Raw genomic sequence first — 18,184 nt, 5'->3', positions numbered from 1 at the left:
CAAAAAATTGATTGCATCCTCTGAGGTCCATTTTGATCCAAGTGAAAACCTTTGTGAAATCAGTGTAATGTTAAGAGCCAAACTGTACTTAGCCCTATCAGACAGTCAAGATGACCCAATGGTATTTTTCATTTTTTGTCTGCTATTTTGAAGCTCCAAGATGATTAAATGTTTCAGTTAATGGCGACCAACTTAGTGGACCCAGGACCAGATATTCTTGCATTTAAAAAGCAGCATGGTCTAGTGTATAGAGCACTGGCCTGAGAGCCTGAAGAACCTGGTTTCTAATCCCACCTGTGCTACTTGTCTGCAGTATGACCTTGGGCAAATCACTTAAACTCTCTGTGCCTCAATTCCCTTTGTAAAATAGGGATTAAGATTGTAAGCCCCCGGTGAGCTATGGACTGTGTCCAACCCGATTGGAGTCTATCTACCCTAGAGCTTAGTACAGTGCCCGGCACAAAGTAAGTGCTTTACAAACACCATTAAAAAAAGAAAATCTCATTGTTCTACCCTCCTTGTTACTCCCAAGCTGATTTGGATTCTGACTTGAATTCCAATGAAACTCTGTCCATCTTGAAATGGAAGTAACACTATTCAAAACTAGAAAACATCAAACACCACAAAAATTAAAAGAGAGGGACTTGAGGGAAAATCAAAAAGGGGAAATAAGTGAAGGAAAGTGAAAAAATGAAAACAGAGAAAGCAAGAAAAGGGAAAGGAGAGGGGTAAGGGGGGAAAATAGGTGGAACATGAGTTATTGCAACAATATTGTAGTCTAAGGTCATAGTAGAATGCTCTAGGGAGAAACTAACATTTTAGATCCATTTTGCAGAAGAAAGATTGCACTGACAGATCAGTAAAAAGTTAGGGAGTTCTGGAATAAGCCTACTCTCTAGCCCTGTCTTGTCCCAGTTAACTAGCTGAAAATTTCAGCTTTTACTTTCCCAACTCCAGCAAGCCTCAGCATATCCTGAAGTGCATATTAATTTCTAAGCCCTTCCAAATCCCAGAAGAACTAATCAATATTTTACTAATTCTATACTGGGCCTCTTGGCCTTGAAACAATGTCAGAGGTCATTTATTAATGTCAAAATCTATTTCTTATATCTGCCTACTTTACTAAATCTTCTGAGTGAACACAGCTTGCTCCAGATTTATTTTACTAATGGCTGCAACCTGACTTTCAAACGCCATTTAGATTAAACTTTTATGACCAGACATTTCTGCTGAAAATGTCTCAGTTGACAATTACGAAAGACTTTTGCAGAGATTAAAAAAAAACACCTCTTTTTTTTTCCTCCTCCTGCTTAATGGATGTATGGGAAACTATTCCCATTTATAGATTCATTTAAGAAACATAAACACCTAACTTGGCAGCTGTTGTTTGGGTTCTAAGAGGGCTTGAAGAAGTGGGGAAAATTTATTTTATTAACATCTTCTTGACCTGGAACCTCATTTGAAATTTTCTTGAGTCACTGACTGCTTATTTAAATACTGGGCTGTGATGTAAAGGAAAAAAAAAGCAGGGTGGGAGTGGGGGAAATATATCTTTTCAGTTTAAAAATGGATTTCTCTGCTTTTCATAATTGGAAATGGCAGAGATCAGTTTTGACATTTTATTCTATCTAAACTACCCTGACAGCTTCCTGGGAGTTCTTCAGAAAACCTCACTCTAAAGAGAGACATTTTCTCTGTTGAGATTTTTTTTTTAAATTTTCATGTAACTTACAAATATATTTCCTGCAAAACTCTCCAAGGGCAAAGGGTTCCACAAGCTTAATCTCGTCACACACAGGCCTAAGATTTTGTTGTGAGTTCAGGTTTTACTATTTCTTTCCCTGGGCTAGCGATCAGGCCAATTATGTCCAAGAATTCATGCTTATGGCAAAGACTAGTAATAAGAACTAGTTGACCTGAAAGTTATTTGGCTAAGTTTCTGGAGGCCTGGGGCACAGCTCACATTTTTCTGGGTCAGTTGCTGCGTTTGCCTTGTCTCTACTCTTCCACCTCTTTTCACTCAAAGGGGGACACTAGGGACATCATTAATCCCTGCTTCTTGGAGCTCCATGCATAAGGCCTGGAAATGTGGGAATTTTCAGAATCGGTTGTTTGGATTTAGTCCAACAATAATAAAAATGGTGTCACCTGAGGCACCCATCCCATACAGACGGCTCTGGAAAACAGGGAAATATTGGGGATATAGGGGAAAATTTCACCTCGGTTTTTGGACACCTAAGAGTTTGTATAAACCCATTGGGAAATGCAAGACATAGAGGCTCTGGTTTGTAGCGGAATCGTTCAGGATATGCAGACAGGTGCTCAGGTGCTTGGGACCCTGAATATTTTTTAAATGGTAATTGTTAAGTGCTATGTGCCAGGCACTCTACTAAGTGCTGGGGCAGACACAAGCTAATCAGGTCGGTCACAGTCCCCCTCCCACATGGGGCTCAAGGGCTTAATAGGACCTAGATTCTAATCCCACCTCTGCCACTTACCCGTTGTGTGAATTTTGGCAAGTCACTTAACTTCTCTGGCCCTCAGTTACCTCATATGAAAAATGGGGATTAAGAATGTGAGCCCCACGTGGGACAGAGCTGTGTCCAATCTGATTAACATATCTACCCCAGCACTTAGAACAGTGCTTGGCATATAGTAAGCACTTAACATGTATAATAATAACAATAAGAAGTTCCTTAGGGGTGGTGATTGGGTATACTTACTCTATTTCACTCTTCCCAGTGCTTAGGGCAGTGCTTGAGCCAGGGTAAACATTCAGTGAATGCTATTGATTGATTCGTTGGAGAAGAGACCTGGGGGGCTTTGAAGTCTGAGAGGGTACCCCAAAATATTGAAGATGGGGTCTGCCCACTGGGCCACACAGAAGGTATGCACTGGGGGAGTGGGATATTGGAGTAGCATTTAGAACCTACCTGCTTTTCAAGCTCGCTCAAAACTGCCCCAAGGAAACAGCAAAGAGGCTGAGAGCTAGATGACCAGCAAATGTGGGGCTTTTGCTTCTGGAAATCTTTCCACCACTCAGTCTACCTGTGCACTGAGCGAGGGCAGAGAGACATTCGTCTGATCAACACGGAGGCTCTGTGGGCTGAACAGGTTTGTTTTCAGACTACTGTGACTTTTCTCTTGAGCATGACTAACACTAGCTTTTGCTTGAACAGGCAGTTGGGACTGATGCATTGTGACATAATTAGGAAGAAAATTCTGAAAGGCAAAAATTATTTACAATTCAAAGCAGCTTGATTATTGGCCTGTCTGAATGCTAAATCCGAGATCACGGATTCTATTCCTGGTGCTTCTATTTCTACTGGGAATCGTCACGGAGCTGCTTGCGTGTGTTTGGAGCAGACGGCTGCCGACGGCTTGCTCCTTGCAGTGGTTTTCTCCAGGGAAATCCAGACCAACATAGTAAATACTTCCTAACAAGTTAACGGGCCTCTGGTGCCACAGTAGAATAGGGCGCCGATAGATGATTAATGTGCATCTGTGGGGAGAGGGAAGGCATGCGTGGGAGATTGGGTATGGGAACAACAGGCCAGACGAATAATCACTAATACGTGGCGTTATTGTGGAGGAAAAATGTACACTTCTGTTGGCAACCTAGAATGGTTCCAACCTACTGACAGCCTAAAAATGCAGACATCACCCAGACAAGGAAAGGGTGGAAATGCAATCAAGGGAAGAAAAACAGAAAGCAACATCACCACTGGGTCTGGGCGGTGGCGGGGAGTTAGTAGATGGAACCAGAAGAGGCTTCTCAGAAGTCAGCCCCAAGGAGAGATTTGAAAGAGGTCAGCTAGTTCCTTGAAAATATGTATAACTGGAATGGAAATTGATCAAGTTTGGAACAGTGTTTTTAACTTCATGGGTAATTGCTCAGATTCACGGGATAAAACTGCACACCGTCACTATTTAAGATGTTGTCGGCTAACAAGCTACCAATCCGCTACTGCTCTACATTTCTACTCTGCTCTACTGATCTACACTTCTGCTCTGTAGTTTTCTCTGGGATCTTAAAATCCCCAGCAAATTTTACTTGCCAGTGTGCGTGAGCTCACTATCATTTTCCTAATCACCTTGGGTTTGGCAGGGGGTAGTTGGGAGAAAGAGCAACATCCTGGGATTTGCAAGAATTAGGTTCCAGTTTTGGTTCCATCTTGAGATGTCATCTTGTGCAAGTCATTTAACCACTCTGTACCTCATTTGCTTCATCTGTTAAATGGGAACAAACTTCCTGCCTCTCCTAGGATGTTGCGAGGACAAAATGAAATGCCAATGTGAAAATGTTTCTGTGTTCTTACTGGACTGTAAGCTCTTATCTAACAACTCTGTTATATTCTCCCAAGCACTTAGTACAGTGCTGTGCACATCGTAAGCACTCAATAAAATACTGATGATGAAGATGGTGAGAAACCGGACTGACTTCCAGGCTTGTGATCTATCCACCAGACCATTCTGCTCCTGCCTCTGGCCCAACACTTTGAGCCCACTGTGGGCAGGGAAGATGTCTACCTACTCTGTGGTACTGGACTCTCCCAAGCTCTTTATACAGTGCTCTGTATACAGTGAGTGCTCAATAAATACCATTAATTGACTGATTCATGCAGCGATGCACTGGAGGCAGGAGGAAATGTGAGAAACCAGAGGAGGAGAGAAGTTAGGGCTATCAAGGTAGATTTGGGAATCATCCAAAGAGGTGGTAGTTGAAGCTGTGGGAATGGATATGCCTCTGAAAGGAGCGAGTGTAAATTGAGAAGGTGACCCAGAGCAGAGTCTTGAGGACCAAAGTTTAGGTAGTGAGAGACAAAGGAAGGACTGGAGAAACTGATTGACAGCCAGAGAAGAGGAGAAAACTGGGTCAGGTAAACAAATTTCAGATATCATTTCCAGGAAAAAGGGGCCATCCACGGTGCCCAAATCATCTGAGGGGTCAGAGGAGGTTCGGGATGGAGTAGAAGATGTTAGATCTGGCAAGGAGGAGGTCATTGGTGCCCTTGGCGACAACAGACTCAGTGGAGTGAAGGGAGTGGAATCCTGATTGCAGAGGGTCAGGAAATTATCTTCTGAGTTTGGTTCAGCAATCACATTTCTAAACAATGACATCTTGTAGATGAAGAAAACTACACAGCCTAAGAGACAACAGTTGCATAGTTTAGAAGCCATCCAGTTTCTCAAGACTGACATGTGTTGATATTTGATCTGCACTAGAAATTTGTTTTTTTTAACAAGCCTTAGCCTGTACTGTAAAGTTTCAGGGTAAACTTTCCTTGGTATTTAACTGATATATACAATCTTAACATACCAGGAACAGTGTATATCCTAACATTTTAACAATCTCTGACTGCTAAAAATACACTTAGACATTAAATATTATGAGCTAAAGCTTTTATTGGATTCAGAAAAAAGACACATTGGTCAAACTTTCTGAAAACCCTCTGTGATTCTGCTGGGAACCCCACCTATGTTGAAGAGACTCAGTCTCAAATCTTTTTCCTAAACTCGATTTAGGACCAAAAAATACTTTGAGCTTTTTTGAGCCCCGTTCTTCCTCCCCTTTCCTATGACTTCTCCAGTTATTAGAAATACAGTGTTTCAGTATTCCAGACCCAGATTTACTGCACAGCTCCTGCAAGTTCCTGAGCCATATAATTTGGAATGTGCTTTCAATGAATATTCAGATATAAACCAGAAAGAATCTCACAGAGCATAGTAAAGTTGATAAGCCCTTGCTATAAAATATATTTTCGGCTTTTGCCTAACAGAATAACAATTGTCTAACAGACTGATTGATCTTTTAACTGTGGTGTTTTTTTTTCTTCAGTATATCTTATAAGGTTTTTGATTGGAAGCCACCATTCGGGATGTTTGTACAATGACCATTCTGGATTGAATTCACACTAACTGCACTTGAAGTAGCATGGTTTAACAATTAATCAGTTAAACAATGCTATTTATTGAGTGCTTACAGGGTGCAGAGCACAGTAATAAGCACTTGGGGGACTACAATACAACAGAGTTGGCAGACAGAATCCCAGCCCACAAGGAGTTTATGATCTAGACAGGGAGGCAGATGTTAAAATGAATTACAGGTAGGAAAAATGGGAGAGTATACTTAAAAATGTACACAGAGTTGTGGGGCTCAGGGTGGGGTGACTATCAAGTGTTTAAGGGGCACAGAGCCAAGTGCATGGGCGAAACAGAAGGGAGAGAGAGTAGGGAAAATGAGGGCTTAGTCAGGGAAGCCCTCTTGGAAGAGATGTTTTTAGAAGGGCCTTGAAGGTGGGGAGACTGGAGGTTTGTCAAACATGAATGGGGAAGGAGCTCCAGGCCAGAGGGAGGATGGAGGCAAGGGGTTGGCAGCAAGATGGACAAGACTGAGGTATAGTGACTTTAATTTTGCTTGAAATTCTTAGGACCTATAAGAAAAGGGGCAGGGAGTGTGGTATAAGGGAGGGATCACAAGAGAAGGCCTGTCTGGAAGACATTTTCTCACCATCTTTGGTTCTATCTTGGACTGGTCCACAAAATCCCCGATCAGTGCCTACCTTTTGTGAGCTATGTATGCACAGTGCACTAACCTACTAAAGTAAGTTTTCTCTGCCTCTTCTCAATTTTCCCTCTATTCAGATTTCAGGAGACGCTGCTGAGGTACTCTTAGCTGAGAGAGTTGATGAGTACAAAAAAGTGAAAGGGCTGGCTGGGAAGGGGAAAGGGTGACCTCAGAAAACACGCCAAGGAACAGTTTTCAGGTCAAATGAAAGTTTTTACCAGCCTGATATAATTAACCCTTAATCATTCCTTCAATCATATTGTTGAGCGCTTACTGTGTGCACAGCACTGTACTAAGTGCTTGGAAAGTACAATTCAGCAATAGAGACCATCCCTGCCCACAACGGGCTTACAGTCTAGAAGTGGGGAGACAGACATCAAAACAAGTAAACAGACAATGAATCCTCAATTCATTTATATAATAATAATTATGGTATTTGTTAAGCGCTTACTATGTGCCAAGCACTGTTCAAAGCACTGGGGTAGATACAAGGTAAATGACACTTCCTGTTCCTGGTGGGAAAGAGTATGGGTGTTTACTTCTCCTAGTTTCCTATCAGGATCTTCCCACTGGTCCCTTAGTTCTGATTGGTTAAGAAGGGGAGCCAGATTGATGCCTGTGAAATGCCACTTTATTGTATTAGTGAGTTTAATATGCATCACTTCAAAAAAGGTGGCTATTTGTGGAGCTATACAATTCCTAATGGTGGAAGAGTTTTGTAACTAAGTAACTGCCCCCAAAGCAGACCCAGAAACCCAATTAAATGGCTGTTTTGGGTTTCCTGCTAAGCCCATTTTCATCTAGCGTCCCGTGTTTTGCATAAATTCAATAACATATCTTCGACTATTCCATTCTTACATTACTGCTATGGCAACATTTATCATTAATAACTTCACTCATAAACAACTGAGACAGTTGAGTAACTCAACCTTAACTCAAGGAGCTGGAATGTTAATGCTGAACTTCTTGGCACCCGACTGGAGTGATACAACTATTATTTTAAAAGCTTAAAAAAATAAATATGAGCCATTCGTGGGACAAAAAAAATGAGGATTATTTAGAAGAGCTCCCTCACACTATAGGATAAAGTTAGGGAGTTTACACACTATCATTATATTTCTTATCTGCCCAGAAGTTTTAAAATGATAGAATAAAATTTTGCTGTTTTATGCCTATACTGTCAAATTCTTCCCAAAGCTAAAAATTTAGCATCACAATGGTCAACAAATCAGAAGACTCATAGGCAGAAAATATTGGGGAGGTTCAGAAGACCTAATCTCTGAGGTGCTTTGTAATTAAATTTTTAAAAATTGGGGGCTGTTTTGGAAGAGATGTGGTGCTATTGAAACATGTTTCCAGAACAGAAGCAGAATACAGATTGTCGACACTCAAGTTCCCCAGAAAATTAGACTAGGCACCTAGTAACCGAAAATACAAGGAAATTACAGAGGATGGGGAGGGAAATTTGTTTTGGGAATGAGAATATTATGTTTTGAAGGAAGAACTGACTATTGAAAAATATACCTATTAGAATGTACTAGAATTCAATGACCTTCTCAGCCACTCCTAGAGAGCCGCAACTGCGGAACCTGTATCAGGGGAGCCTATTTAAGTGCACTGCTTTCCACTCCACTAATTTCAAAGAACATTATTTGTTTCAGATCCAAATATCTTCTGCTCCACACAAGCCTGACATTATCTCACCTTAAAAAAGACAAAAAAAAAATCCTGCAAATTGTTTCAGAAATCTCAAATCCCGCAAATAGGGATCTAAGATGGTTTTCACACAATGTGCTCTGAATAAGTGTCACTGGAGAGCTATCCTATTGCTGTTCTTCATTGCATTTACTTCAAAAGGCCACTACCACTCATTTAGGCTTCAATGGGGTGGGCGCTGAAGATACCAGGCTCATAGGAATGCTTTTCCTAAGAATAAGGAATGATAATGCAGCGTGGCTAGAGAAGCAGCGTGGCTCAGTGGAAAGAGCCTGGGCTTTGGAGTCAGAGGTCATGGGTTTGAATCCCGGCTCCCCCACATGTCTGCTGTGTGACCTTGGGCAAGTCACTTAACTTCTTGGAGCCTCAGTTACCTCATCTATAAAATGGGGATGAACACTGTGAGCCCCACGTGGGACAAACTGATCACCTGTATCCCCCACAGCGCTTAGAACAGTGCTTTGCACATAGTAAGTGCTTAACAAATGCCATTATTATTATTATTATTATTATTATTATTATTATTATTATTATTATTGAAGAGAGTAGAAAGGGGCAGGAAGTCCTGAAGGGAAGGTAGTTTTTTTCTTTCTCCTGGGCCATTTTAATTCCATCCCCACCTTTCTTCCTTGCTCTTTTTTATTCCCATTCCCCCCTCTCCTCCTCTCCCACCCACCTCCACTCTCTTCTACCCTACCCCGGCCCCATCTCTGTCTCTCTGTTCCTCTCTCTTCCTTCCTTGCCCTTTTGGGCAAGTGTTTGGTGCTTGTTTTTACTTCCTCTCACTCACTGCTTAACAGTGGTTGAGAGGAAGAGAGGAGTAAGAAGAAATAAAAAGGCCACTCTGGGAGATAGGTGGCAGCATCTGTTCAGCATTATGTAAGAGGGATCCCTCCCTCCTTTCCTCTCTTTTGATTTTTCTTTCTCCCTCTGTTGCTCTCCCTCTCTTACTCATTAACCTCATCATCAGTGTTTGCTGAGTGCCTGCTGTGTGCAGAGTTATAGACTAGGTGCTTGGGATTACACAGTAAAATTAGAAGACACAGGTCCCTACCACTGAGTGGCTTGCAATTAAGGGAGGTTCTTCCAATCTAGTTTTCCCACTTTATATGAATAGCTACTTGTCTTTTGAATTCAAAGATGAGGAAATCCTCCCCACACATTTAAGCATGCATTTAAAACAACAACTAGATGCGCTGGCAATCTAGTCATTCATTTGATCATACTTATTGAGTGCTTACTATGTGCAAGGCACTGTTCTAAGCGCTTAGCACTGCACTATTCCATACCCTGTACATGTAAAGTTGGCACCTTCCTCCTGTGGCCCCTGATGCTGTTTTGCACTTGTCTCTTGTCCTAAGCTTTCTGAAGCTCTGTCAAGAGAAACTTTACTCCTGATTGAACCATCAGCTTGCTGTGTCTGCCAGAATTGTCTCCAACAGACTTTACTATTTGAGATAGGACTAATTATGTCTTTAATGTGTTCAATCAATGGTATTATTATTATTAAGAATAATACTAACAATATTATGGTATGTGTTAGGTGTTTATTATGTGCCAGACCCTGTACTAAGCACTGGGACAGATATTCATTCATTCAGTCATATTTATTGAACACTTACTGGGTGCAGAGTGCTTTACTAAGCACTTGGGAAAGTACAATACAATAATAAACAATGACATTCCATGCCCACAGCGAGCTTACGGGGGGAGACAGGCATCAATACAAACAATTAAAATTACGGCTATGTACATTAGTGCTGTGGGGCTGGGAGTGGGGAAGAACAAAGGGAGCAAGTCAGAGTGAAGAAGAAGGGAGTGGGAGATGAAGAAAAATGGGGCTTAGTCTGGAGAGGCCTCTTGGAGGAGATGTGCCTTCAGGAAGGCAATAAGGTCACACAGTGGACAAGTGGCAGAGCTGAGATTAGAACCCAGGTCCTTTCAGCGCTTTACAATGTGCAGACCAGTGTGCTAAGTGCTCGGGAGAGGGCAATAGAGTTGGTAGATATGATGCCTGCCTTCGAGGAATTTATAATGAAATTTCTTCTACCCTTCCTAACAATCAATCAGTAGTATTTAGTGAGTACTTACTATTGCAGAGTACTTTAGTTAGTGCTTTGGAGAGTACAATACAACAGAATTAGCAGATATGTTCCCTACCCATAATGAGCTCACAGTCAAAAGCCCTGCCTGCAGGGGCCCTTTTTCAGTTCCTCAAACAACTAGCTGCTTGGTTATTTCACTACTGTCCATTCTCCTCACACAACCCATTCCAGTGGAGATAGTTGGTGATTGGTGTTGCCTTAATGTGAATGAATTGGCTGGGTTACAGTATCCCATTATTCAAGTTCCTGCCCTGTCATTTGGTGTAGAAAGTGGCTCTGTTGAAATTGCTAAGAAACCAAATTTGCTTCCTGTGGTAGATGTGGGTCTCCCAGTCATATTCGAAGCAATGGAGGTGAAAATTTGGGACATGGCCAGTCCCAGATCCTATGACTGGCCTACTAGCCAGACATAGCTAGCTACCTCTCATTCTCCTTCCCTACAGTCTTTCATTTGGGAAAACTTTATTTCTCTTTGAATATGGACTTGAACATTGCCACTTCGCTCTGCATTTTTATAGGGGTGTTCTGGGAAACAAATGTTATTCTGGGTTCCTAGGACACTGGTCTCTGAGTGGATTCTCAGGAGTTCAGGGCTTTTAGAATACTCTTCAGGAGACAGACAAGGGTCAATTCCCAAACAATGGCTCCACATAGCCAAGAGTGACTGTTTCCATTTCTTGGCAATGCACTCTCTAGAGAACGTAGATGAAATGGCAAGTCCTAATTGGCCCTCAGGTCTCTATTTTCTTTCCATTTGGATCTGAATGAATTTTTCCTCCTCACTGAAGGAGAGCAGAAGGGGAGGTGAAGCAAAGGTCACCAAACTGCAAAATAACCACCATCCAATTGAGTGAGGTCATTAGGAATACTGTAGAATAATCCATCTCTGAAGTGGGCCACCAAACTGGTTAGCAGTTTAACCCTGTGGCCTCCATGGGGCTGGGTGGGAAAACTGTAGCCCAGTTAGATATGTGCTCCAGATTCCCCAGAAAGTGGTAGGGCTGGAACTGGAATTTATAGCCTCCCAGTTTCCAGTTGGTCACTTGGGCGACTGACTCTTGATACCGTTCTGGTTTCGCTGAAAGATCAAATGTAATTTTTACACCTGGAAATCTTTCTCCAAATGTCCAACACCCCAAAATTCAGTGGTTCCTTTCCTGCCTTCCCCCACCTTGTGGAGAGATGTAGCGGGGCAGAACTTCCCCCTTCTTGGTGTGCTGAGGGATGGAGTGAACAGTGACAAGCTTATTGTGGGCAGGGAGCATGTCTACTAACTCCATTATATTGTACTCTCCCAAGTGCTTAGTTCGGTACTTGGCACACATTGAGCTTTCAATAAATGCGACTGATTGATTGAGTGGGGTCAGTGCTCTGGGCACTGGGACCTGCAGGCTTTGAGGGGGAAGAAACTGGGAGAGCCAAGATCAACCTCTGGAACTCCTTCTCCTCTGGAAGAGGCAATTAGAGAGAAGGGCAGTCCTAGTTACACTATCAAAATACAACAGTCTCAGCATGTACTTGCCATGAATGGAAAAAAAAACCTCACCCATCCCTACAGTGATCCTCCAGGCACATATCCTGGGAATCAAACTGCTAAGTAGATTCCAGCCCAAACCATATTCTGGGAAGGAACTCCTCCCAGCAGGCAACCAGATTCATTCATTCGTTCAATTGCATTTATCAAGCATCTACTGTTTGCAGAGCACTGTACTAAGCACTTGTGAGAGGACAATAACAATAAACAGACACATTCCCTGCCTGCAGTGAGCTTACAGTCCAGAGAATGAGCTTACATGCCATTTGGAGAAAGCAAACTGAAGAAAACCAAACAAAAAGAAGCTATTAGAGAACCAGCCCACTCAGGCAGAAAGTAGATCGAAGGGCACGCTCTTTCCTGCGGAGTGTCAACACCCTCTGAGGAGCAGCAGGGTCTCAGTTTGTGAGCACAAATCTCTTTTTCTAGAACTACTCCATCCTCCTTCTCTAGTTCCTTTGCACATGTCTCCACCTTGTTCCACCAGGGTCACCTTATCCACCATTCTCCACTCTTTCCTTCTGGAAAGCTGGGGAGAGCCAGGAGCTCAGCAAAAATCCCACCTTCTGGGAAAAGCCTTTTCTCCTGTCTTCCCCTTGACCCTGGGAATATGGCATAAAATCCCTTCTCCCACCATTACTGTTATTATCATCAATTATAATAATAATGATAAGCACTCATTTATGTGTCAAGCACCGTATCAAGAACTGGTGGGTAGATACAAGATAATCACACCCTACATAGGGCTCACAGTAGAAAGGAGAACAGATATTGAGTCCCCATTTTGCAGAAGAGGATACTGAGGCATAGAGAAGTGTGACTTGCCCATGGTACACAGCAGATAAGTCTTAGAACTGGGATTTAGAACACAGGTCCCATGCTCCTAGGCCACGCCGCTACCTGCATCGATGGTTCATGAACTGCTCCTTGAGAATTCGGGAAGCAGGCTCTGATATCACCTCAGGGTCAGAGGACAGAGTGATAATTATGATATTTAGTGATTTCTTTGATTGCCCCCAAACTTTCAGAAGTTTTAAAGAACTTTTAGGGAAGTGTGAATAATGTAGTCAACAATGTCCTTTGCTTGCTCTCCAAAGAGAAGGTGCTCAATAAATCCATCACTTTACTGATTATGCAAGAAACTATAGCTGCTTTTATTGCACTTAGAATCTCAGATTTTAGCCGTAGAAGGACTTCTTTCTTCATTCCACAGAGAGAGAGAGAACTAAATATTCCAACTGGGACCTGTTCTGTCTTGGACCAGAAAGAAAATGACTTATCTTTTGTCAAGAGAAGGACAGAGACCTGTTGGAAGAATCCATCAATAATATTTATTGAATACCACAAAAGCCTTGCCCATAAGGAATTTACCACCTAATGGAAGAGAATCTGTCAGTGATATTTATTATTATTTAGACTGTCAGCTCCTTGTGGACAGAGAACAGGTCTACCACCTCTGTTGTATTATAATCCCCCAGGTGCTCCGTACAGTGCTCTTCACACAGTAAGTGCTTAATAAATATTACCGATTGAGTGGAAGGCATGATAGAGTAGTGAGTGGAAGTGAGGAGGCAACTCCAATGGAACAGTACCTGCCCTGTGCATGAGCACTATACTACGCACTTGGGAGAGTATAATAGATATGATAAACATGATCCCTGCCCTAAAGGAGCTTACAACCCCTCTAGATTGAAAGCTCATTGTGGGCAGGGAATATGTCTGTTTATTGTTAAACTGCACTCTCCCAAGCTCTTAGTACAGTGCTCTGCATACAGTAAGCACTCAAAAAATACAATCGAATGAATACAACTCACATGCATCCATCATTAGGACCGCTAGTCCTCTGATCCCATATAGAAAGAGAGATCCCATTTGGGAAGATGCAGCTAGGGGTGACGGGAAACCGGACTTCAGCCCTCCTTTCCAAATGGCTTTCTGAATTCACCCATGACATTCTCCCACTCCCTGAGTATACAATATGCTTTCTTGTCCCAGAACACTTCCCGGCTTTGGATGTCTCTTTTCACTGGGGCTGTACCTTGCTGGGATTGTTTCATCCTGGTCTGTCCTTTAGCTCATAGAGCTCACTGTTGTTCACAGACCTGTTATAGCTCCTGTTTCCCTTGCTTCTTATGAACTCATGCTGTTGGCCAAATTAACCTTTCTTTAAAAACAAAAAAGTCTGCTCCTTCACCTCCAGCTCTACGACCCAATCTGCCTTAGAAGAGCCGCCAGGCTTTCACCTCTCCAAAATGACTTGTTTTTGCCATAGCAGCTGTGAGGCCACTTCTCCATCTGCCCATTTAAATTTATCTTCTTCACTCGCCAGGAAAAAGATGTGATGCAGAGGCCAGGAGGGCTGCTAGATAGAGCCCTCTGGAAAACAGCTTTATCCTTGACTCCACTTTGGGCTGTAGGGTGACTTGGACCAGTTTCTTAACAGTTTCTCTGACAGCAGGGCTAGTAATTACTGATGAAAGGTGCCAGAACATATCTCTCCTATAAATTCTCCCCTTCCTGCAGAAAACTGGATTAATCCCCAACAAATCCCTGAATGTTGGGGAGGAATCTGGACCTGCAGGAAGTCCCGGAGACCCCTAAACCTGCCATCCCCCAATCCCAGCAACTGGAATGATCTTGCAGTTCAGTGAAAATTCTGCTGGGGACTTTGGCAAGTTATGAATTCTTCTACCTTGGGAGCAGGTCTCGTCATGCCAAGTGCGACCAGACCCCAGGTCAGCTGGGGACTCCCAGGACTGCTAAAGTGGGATGCTGTCCCTGCCTTCCACCTCCTCACAACTCTCCTCTCGCTTATCACCTGCCCTTCCCCTCCCCGACCACCTCTTCACAACTCTCCTCTCCCTCATCACCTTTCCTCACCCCCCACCACCTCCTCATAGCTCTCCTTTCCCTCATCACCTGCCCTTGCCAGACATCCAGTCATCTGGTTTTAAGTGGTGCAATCCCTGCCTAGTATGGATATAGTACCAGATACCTTTGCATCACTATTTTTATGTTAAGAGCCATCCCTCCATCACAACTCCCGTTGTCAAATTCTTTTATTTGATATATTCACCTGGACTTGGGAGGGGAATGCAACCTCTCTAAAGCAAACTTTGAGGTTAGGGGCCACCCAGAAAAATGTTCTATGTTCAGGCACTTCAGCACTAAGTATGATTTGGGTGCTTCCCAGAGATTGGAATAGTACTGGTGACTGAAACAGGCCCAGAGTACATTTTGCTTTAATATCAAGTGACTTGTGGGAGATTTGGGAAGGCTTGATTGAGAATTTCTACTCATCCTTTCTCCTTCTTTCAAAGACATTAGCTTTCTGTCTGGAAAATGCAGTTTTAGAAGCCTTTGCAATGAACACTTATTCTTCAAGGATTTTTCTCTACATGAGGCAGCAGAGTAAATGCCTCCCTGGAGTAAAGAATTGCTCACTCTTCCTTCCCAATTATTTCAGGAACAGTTAGCCAGAGACAAAGGCCCATTCCACTCCATGAACTTTGCTCTTTAGGTGGTGACTGGAGAATGTGTGAGATTTCCTGCTCTTTTTAGGAGTTGGAACAGAGGCTGAACACTGTGGGGCAGAGCTGGGGCAGTTTTGAGTAGCCACTAACCCCAGGAAGGTGCCTTTAGTATGATACTCACAGATTCAGATCTAGCATAGTTCTGGGAAAGCAGCTTTGTAACATGAAATCAAATGTGTTTATGCCTTCCTGTTTTCTCTCCACCTTGAAAACTTCTTGGCCTTGTAAGAGTCTTCAAGCATATAATGTGCACATATATAAATATTTCTGTTAAGTAAAAGCAAAGTTATATATGCCAGGGTAATGAGTAAGTACCAGAAACACCTCACAGGGCAGAGAGGAATTGCGGAGTCAGTGAATTATTTAAGGGGGATGGTACAGGATGGGAGGGAAATTTCCTTTCTTTGGTCCAAATATCTCCCAGATGATGATTATGGTATTTTTAAGTGCCTACTATGTGTTAGGCACTGTACTAAGTTCTGGGGGTAGAAGCAAATTAATCAGGTCACAATGAGTAGAAGACACAAAGATAGAACTTTGATTTTCTGGTCTTGGGCTACGTGCCAACAGCTTGAGCTTAAGTCTTGATTTTGTGACATTTTTCTTTTTAATAATAAATTTGTTAAGTACTTACTATATGCCAGGCACTGCACTACATGCTGGGGTAGAGACAAGCTAATCAGGTTGGACACAGTTCATGTCCCACAAGGAGCTCATAGCCTTAATCCCCATTTTACAAAGGAGGCAACTGAGTCCCAGAGAAGTTAAATGATTTGCCTAAGGTCACACAGCAGACAAGAAGAGGAGCTGGGATTAGAACCCAGGTCCTCTGACTCCCAGTCCCGTGGTCTTTCCAGAAGGCCAGGCTGATTCCAAACTACACGTGAAGCTGAGTCTCTTAATTCTACCATTCTCTTCCAGACTGTACATTCAAAAGGTACTCAGTGAATTAGTCCCCTTTCTTTCCTTTTCAACCAAGATGTTCACACATTTTAGGGCAGCAACTCCCCTACCAGTGCCTATTGTCTGTGGGGTAAGTGCATTTGGACTCTTCTCCTCCTCCTCCTACCCAGACATCCACAGTGATCTCTGCTTACAAAAATAATCTTTTAATTCCTCCTTGAAAATTGGGGAGGGAAAATTATGCAGTCGAGGCAATTATAAAGAGTAAATTATGCAAGTAAAAACAGTAATTGAATGTCATACAAATAAATGAAATGTATAGATGTACACACGTACTGAGCATAGGAAGTGGTAAAGGTGACTGCTGGGTTGATGGGATTAGGGTGTTGTAAATTAATAAAAGAAAGTGGGAATGTAGGAAGGGTGGGAGTTGAGCATGGGGAGTGCTGGGGATTTGAGGGAACAAGAGGGAGGTCCAGTTTGGGAAAACAGCAAGAATGCGGCGGGTAGGGTCTCCTGAAAAGAAATATGGTCCTCTAGTGTGTAGGCTCCTTGTGAGTAGGGAATGTATCTGCCAACTATGTTCTGTTGTACTCTCTCAAGTGCTCTGCACCAATTAAGCGCTCAATAAGTACTACTACTGATGATGATGATGATGATTATAGTATTTGTTCAGCACTTACTGTGTGTCAAGCACTGTTCCAAGAGCTGATGTCAGAGTTTGGAGAGCTAACTGGAAGAATGTATAGATGATGAGCTGAACTGCTATCCAAAGTACACATCATTTAACAGAGGACCCAATCTTGGTGCTGAACATGGGTAAATTACAACTTGGGCTGTATTCACAGATTTTAATGTATGAAGCTTCACTGAGAAAGCAGCATGGACTAGTAGGGAAGCCGTGTGGTCTACTGGGTAGAGAATGGGCCTGGGCGTCGGAGGACCTGGGTTCTAATCCCAGTTCTACCACTATTCTGCTGTGCGACCTGAGGCAAGCCAAAACTTCCCTATACCTCAATTACCTCATCTGGAAATGGGGACTAAGACTGTGAACCCCAGGTGGGACATGGACTAAGTCCAACCTTTCATCTACCTCAGTACTTTGTACAGTGCCTGGTACATAGTAAGCACTTAAAAAATACCTTTTAAAAAAACTGAGTGAATGGAACAAAGTCATCCCTTCAAATGATTCTCCACTCATGGTGATGTACATCTAATAGACTAAGTTCCACCACCTGACAGTCTGTCAATCAGTGGTATTTACTGAGTGATTACTATGTACAGAGCACTGTTCTAAATGCTTGAGCACTGGCACTGGGGGCTGAGTGCCAGAGAATCTCTTAAAGTCCCTTTCAGTTTTGTGGCTTTAGGATTTTATGGGCTGTTCAATAGAGGTATCTGCAAATTAAATGTTTACAATGTAAGTAACAGGATCTGGAACCCTGCAGTTCTTCAAAATTGTGGTGACAGTTCATCCACAAGACCAGGCTGACAGTTTGATAACAAAGAGAGGGTTGAGTTTCTGAGGTGAAACATTTAGTGTCTGCCCAGATGGGCTCCCACGCTGGTCACGGTTCAGATCAGGACCACTGTCGCGAACATCTTGGTTCAAATAAATAAATAAATAAATCCTTTGGATAAATCCTCCCTCAGCGGGTCGGAGAATGACGATTATTGCTGAGCCGCTAAATCCAGGTTTGTGCCACTCAGTCTACAGTCTGCAATTTCACCGAGATGCTCAGAAATCAGAGCGGGCAAGAACCCATTCTAGATTAGTGCTAAATGGATCTGATGATGGAAAATGAGTAAATGATAGATTGCCCAC

This window comes from Tachyglossus aculeatus, chromosome 13 (genome assembly GCF_015852505.1).
Source record: "Tachyglossus aculeatus isolate mTacAcu1 chromosome 13, mTacAcu1.pri, whole genome shotgun sequence".
NCBI lineage: Eukaryota > Metazoa > Chordata > Mammalia > Monotremata > Tachyglossidae > Tachyglossus > Tachyglossus aculeatus.
Note: the sequence above shows the minus strand (reverse complement) of the source record.